The sequence below is a fragment of the Scyliorhinus torazame genome, chromosome 5 (genome assembly GCF_047496885.1).
Source record: "Scyliorhinus torazame isolate Kashiwa2021f chromosome 5, sScyTor2.1, whole genome shotgun sequence".
NCBI classification, from domain to species: Eukaryota; Metazoa; Chordata; class Chondrichthyes; order Carcharhiniformes; family Scyliorhinidae; genus Scyliorhinus; species Scyliorhinus torazame.
Genome location: NC_092711.1, coordinates 90008313 through 90013631, shown reverse-complemented (window position 1 = coordinate 90013631; position 5319 = coordinate 90008313). Strand labels below are relative to the sequence as shown.

Below are 5319 nucleotides of genomic sequence, written 5' to 3'. Positions count from 1 at the left end.
TTTTTTGGTTTTACAACAACGCCAAAATAAACAATATACATAAGTCTATAAACACAGTGCAAAATAAAGTCTGTTACCCCCTTGCAGGTCCCACCTGTATTAACCCCCTACTCTAAACTAAACTAACCCCCCCCCCCCCCCCCACTTCCCCTTCTGCTGACGATTAATTTTCTGCAAAGAAGTCGATGAACGGTTGCCACCTCCGGGCGAACCCTAACAGTGACCCTCTCAAGGCAAACTTGATTTTCTCCAGACAGAGAAAGCTAGCCATGTCCGATAGCCAGGTCTCCAATTTCGGGGGCTTTGAGTCCCTCCAAGCTAATAGTATCCGTCTCCGGGCTACCAGGTAAGCAAAGGCCAGAACATCTGCCTCTTTCTCCTCCTGGATTCCCGGATCTTCCGACACCCCTAAAATCGTCACCTCTGGACTCATCACCATCCTTGTTTTCAATGCTTTGGACATGACGTCTGCAAACTCCTGCCAGAATCCCCTGAGCTTTGGGCATGTCCAGAACATATGGACATGGTTCGCTGCCCCCACCCCCCGCACACCTTGCACACCTGTCTTCTACACCAAAGAACACCCTCATTCGGGCCACTGTCATTTGAGCATGGTGAACGACCTTGCACTGTCTCAGGCTGAGCCTGGCACATGTTGTGGTTGCATTGACTCTACTCAATACATCCGCCCAGAGACCATCCTCTATCTCTCCTCCTAACTCCTCCTCCCATTTGCGCTTCAGCTCCTCGGTCTGCATGTTCTCTGACCCCCATGAGCTCCTTATAGATGTCGGAGACCTTCACTTCTCCCACCCTCACTCTGGAAACTACCCTGTCCTGAATCCCCTTTGGTGGTCGGAGCGGGAAGGTTGAGACCTGCCTAGGTAGGAAGTCCCGCACCTGCAGGTACCTTTATTTGTTTCCCCTCGCCAATCCAAATTTCTCCTCCAGCTCCCTCAAGCTAGGAAAGTTCCCCTCTGTAAACATATCCCCCATCATCTCAATTCCTGCTCTCAGCCATCTCCGAAACCCCCGGTCCATCTTTCCCGAGGCAAACCGGCGGTTATTACAGATTGGGGCCCAGACCGATGCACCCTCCGCTCCCACATGCCTCTTCCACTGCGCCCAGACTCTCAGGGCTGCCACCACCACAGGGCTGGAGTGCCGTGCCGGCGGGAACGGCAGAGGTGCGTTATCAGTGCACCCAAACTGGTGCCTCCATACGCGCCATGCCGACCCTCACCCACCTCCTGATCATGGCTATATTCGCCGCCCAATAATAGTTACTGAAGTTTGGCAGCACCAGCCTGCCCTCTCCCCGGCTCCGCTCAATCATCCCCTTTTTTACTCACGGCGTCTTGCCCGCCCATACGAAATGAAATGAAAATTGCTTAGTGTCACAAGTCGGCTTCAAATGAAGTTACTGTGAAAAGCCCCTAGTTGCCACATTCCGGCGCCTGTTCGGGGAGGCTGGTACGGGAATTGAACCGTGCTGCTAGCCTGCCTTGGTTTGCTTTAAAAGCCAGTGATTTAGCCCAGTGTGCTAAACCAGCCCCATACAAAGCCGGTGGTAACTTTGTTAACCCGTTTGTAGAAGGAGCGCGGAATAAAGAGGGGGAGACACTGGAACACAAACAGGAATCTCGGAAGGACCGTCATCTTCACCGTCTGTACCCTCCCAGCTAGTGACAGTGGGAGCACGTCCCACCTCCGAAAACCGTCCTTTGTTTGGTACACCAGACGGGCTAGATTAAGTTTGTGTAACTGTTCCCATTCCCGTGCCACTTGGATGCCTAGATACCTAAAACTTTCCCAATCGCCTCTCCTGTCCCCTTGCCTGGATCGCAAACATCTCGCTTTTCCCCATATTTAGTTTGTACCTTGAGAACCGGCCAAATTCCCCTAGAATCATCATGATTTCTTCCATAACCCCCTCTGGGTCTGACACATAGAGAAGCAGGTCGTCTGCATAAAGTGAGACTCTGTGTTCCACTCCCCCCGGATCAACCCCTTCCAGCCCCTTGAGGCTCTCAGCGCAATTGCCAGCGGCTCTATAGCTGGCGCGAATAACAGTGGGGAGAGGGGACACCCCTGCCTCGTCTCCCGGTGTAGCCTAAAATAGTCCGATGTCGTCCTATTCGTCCGTACGCTCGCCACAGGAGCCTGAAATGGAAACCTGACCCAGTCAATAATGCCCCGTCCATATCCGAACCGTCCCAGCACCTCCCACAATATTCCCATTCTACTCGATCAAAAGTCTTTTCTGCATCCATTGCGACCACTACCTCCACCTCCCGACCTTCTGGGGGCATCACAATCACAATTAGCAACCTTCTTACATTGGACACCAATTGCCTTCATAGATTGTCATAGAATTTACAGTGCAGAAGGAGGCCATTCGGCCCATCGTGTCTGCACCGGCTCTTGGAAAGAGCACCCTACCCAAGGTCAACACCGCCACCCTATCCCCATAACCTAGTAACCCCATCCAACACTAAGGGCAATTTTGGACACGAAGGGCAATTTATCATGGCCGATCCACCTAACCTGCACATCTTTGGACTGTGGGAGGAAACCGGAGCACCCGGAGGAAACCCACGCACACACAGGGAGGATGTGCAGACTCCGCACAGACAGTGACCTAAGCTGGAATCGAACCTGGGACCCTGGAGCTGTGAAGCAATTGTGCTATCCACAAGGCTACCATGCTGCCCCAAGTGGTGCCGTGGTGCCTTCCCTTAACAAACCCCGGAACACAATCTTCAATCCTAGAGGAGAAAATTTTGGCCAGCAGTTTGGCGTCCACATTCAATAGGGATATCGGCCTGTATGACCCACACAGCTCCGGATCCTTATCCCACTTCAGAATCAGTGAGATCGTGGCCTGTGACATCGTCGGGGGAAGCACCCCTCCCTCCCTTGCCTCATTGAATGTCCTCACCAACAGCGGCCCCAAAATCCGAGAAAACATTTTCATGAACTCCGCTGGGAACCCGTCTGCATGGCCTTCAGACCCTATCTCTTCGATCGAAGCCCCCAGCCCTTCTACCAGTTCCCGTCCACCTTCGGGAAATTCAGCCCCCCTAGGAAATGCCTCATCCCCTCTGGCCCCGGTGGGGGTTCCGACCCGTGCAGCCTACGATAAAAATCCTTAAACGCCTTGTTCAACCCTGCTGAATCTCCCACCAGGTTTAGGCCCAATCCTTTACTTTCCCTATCTCCCTGGCTACCTTCCTCCTAAGCTGCTGTGCAAGCATTCTGCTGTCCTCTCCATGCTCATAGATCGCCCCCCTCACCTTTCTCAGCTGCTCCACCGCCCTCCCTGTGGTTAGCAAGCCAACTCTGCCTGTAGCCTCTGCCATTCCCTGAGAAGCCCTGCCTCTGGGGTCTCCACATACCTCCTGTCAACCTGTAGTATCTCCTTTATAGTCGGTCCGTCTCTGTCCTGTCTACTTTCTCCCTGTGGGCCCGTATCGAGATCAGCTCCCCTCTAACCACCGCCTTCAATGACTCCCAGACCACCGCTGCTGAAATTTCCCCCATGTCATTGACCTCCAGGTAATTCTGAATACATTTCCTCAACCGCCCACACACCTCGTCCGCTAAGAGCCCCATGTCTAACCTCCAGTGCGGGCGCTGGTTACTGTCTTTACTAACCTGTAGGTCAACCCAGTGCGGGGCATGGACTGAGATTGTAATCGCTGAGCACCCTGTGTCTACCACTCCCGTCAGTAAAGCCCTGCTCAGAATGAGGAAATCGATCCGGGAGTACACCTTATGCACGTATGAGTAGAAGGAGAACTCCTTTACTCTTGGCTGCACAAATCTCCATGGGTCCACCCCCCCCCCCCCCCCCGCCATGCGCGCGCGCCATCTTCTCCATGAACACTTGTAGCTCCTTAGCCATTGCTGGCACCCTGCCTGTTTTTGAGCTTGACCGGTCTAAACCAGGGTCAATAACTGTACTGAAGTCCCCTCCCATGACCAGCTTATGCGAATCCAGGTCCGGTATCTTCCTCAGCATCCTCTTTATAAACTCCACATCGTCCCAGTACTGGCCTCCCCCATCTGAAACTATTCTTCCCGCCTCAAACACCACTCACTTGGTCTTTGAGAACAGCCCCAAGTGAAAAACCTGTCCGGCCCAACGTTCCCTTAACCTAATCTGGTCAGCTACTCTAAGGTGTGTCTCCTGCAGCATTACCACGCCCGCCTTCAGTCCTCTCATATGCACGACACACGTGCCCCTTTTTAAAAATAAATTTAGAGTACCCAATTAATTTTTTCCAATTAAGGGGCAATTTAGCGTGGCCAATCCACCTAACCTGCACATCTTTGGGTTGTGGGGCGAAACCCACACAAACACGGGGAGAATGTGCAAACTCCACACGGACAGTGACCCACGGCCGGGATCGAACCTGGGACCTCGCGTGCTCTCTTGACCGGCCCATTGAGCCCTCTTACATTCCAGGTGGTCAGTCTAGTTGGTGGGCTCATCGACCCCCTTCATCGATCAGCCATCCATTCTCTTGGACCAGTCGCCAGCCCGCGCCCCACACATCCACCGGCCCGACCCCAGGCAGCCTCAGCCCCTGACCCCCTCTCTGTCCCTCAGTAACAGTCCCTCCCTCATCAGCAGAACATTTTCCCCCCCTCCCCCCCCACCCCAGTAACAGCACAAAATAAATCAACCCCTTTGATAAGCCTAACATCTGTTCACCACCCCCCCCCCCCAACTACGCTTCCATAAGCTAGTCCGCCCAGCTAGCTTGGTGGCTCTCGCCCATGGTGCCAGACAAGCACCCACCTATTGGTCCCCCCCCCCCCCATCCCCCCCCCCCCTCTGCTCATACATACATATTCAACTGGAAGGCAATCCCAACACAATTGTACAACAGAGATTTAAAAAAACCCAGGTTGGACTCCAACAGAACATAAGATCAAGCAAAAGATCCAGCATCTGTACAAACACACCTCCATCCCCAACAGTGCAAATGCAAACTTTACGTCACTCAGCTCTGCAGCTGACCACAGATCCATACAGCAGGCATTACAAATAATGACCAAAAAAGCGAGAAACAAGAAACTTCTTTTGAAAAACATAAACGCTACAGCAAGATTCAAAGTTCTCAGTCCAACACCAGTCCTTTCCTTTTTGCAAAGTCCAGCGCTTCCTCAGGCGACTCGAAATAGAAATGTTGTTCCTCGTATGTGACCCAGAGGCTGGCCAGGAACAACAGTCCGAACTTCACCTTTTTCTTGAAAAGGGTCGACCTGATCTGGTTAAACCCCTCTCTTCTCCTGATCTGGTTAAACCTC

The 5319-nt window shown here is 52.9% G+C and overlaps 1 protein-coding gene across 1 annotated transcript in view; it reads left to right on the top strand.

Moving 5' to 3' along the window:
• The window catches only part of LOC140418873 (uncharacterized), a 98177-nt gene that overhangs the window by 25301 nt on the left and 67557 nt on the right, over window positions 1-5319 (top strand). The gene's annotated exons all lie outside the window — the stretch shown is intronic.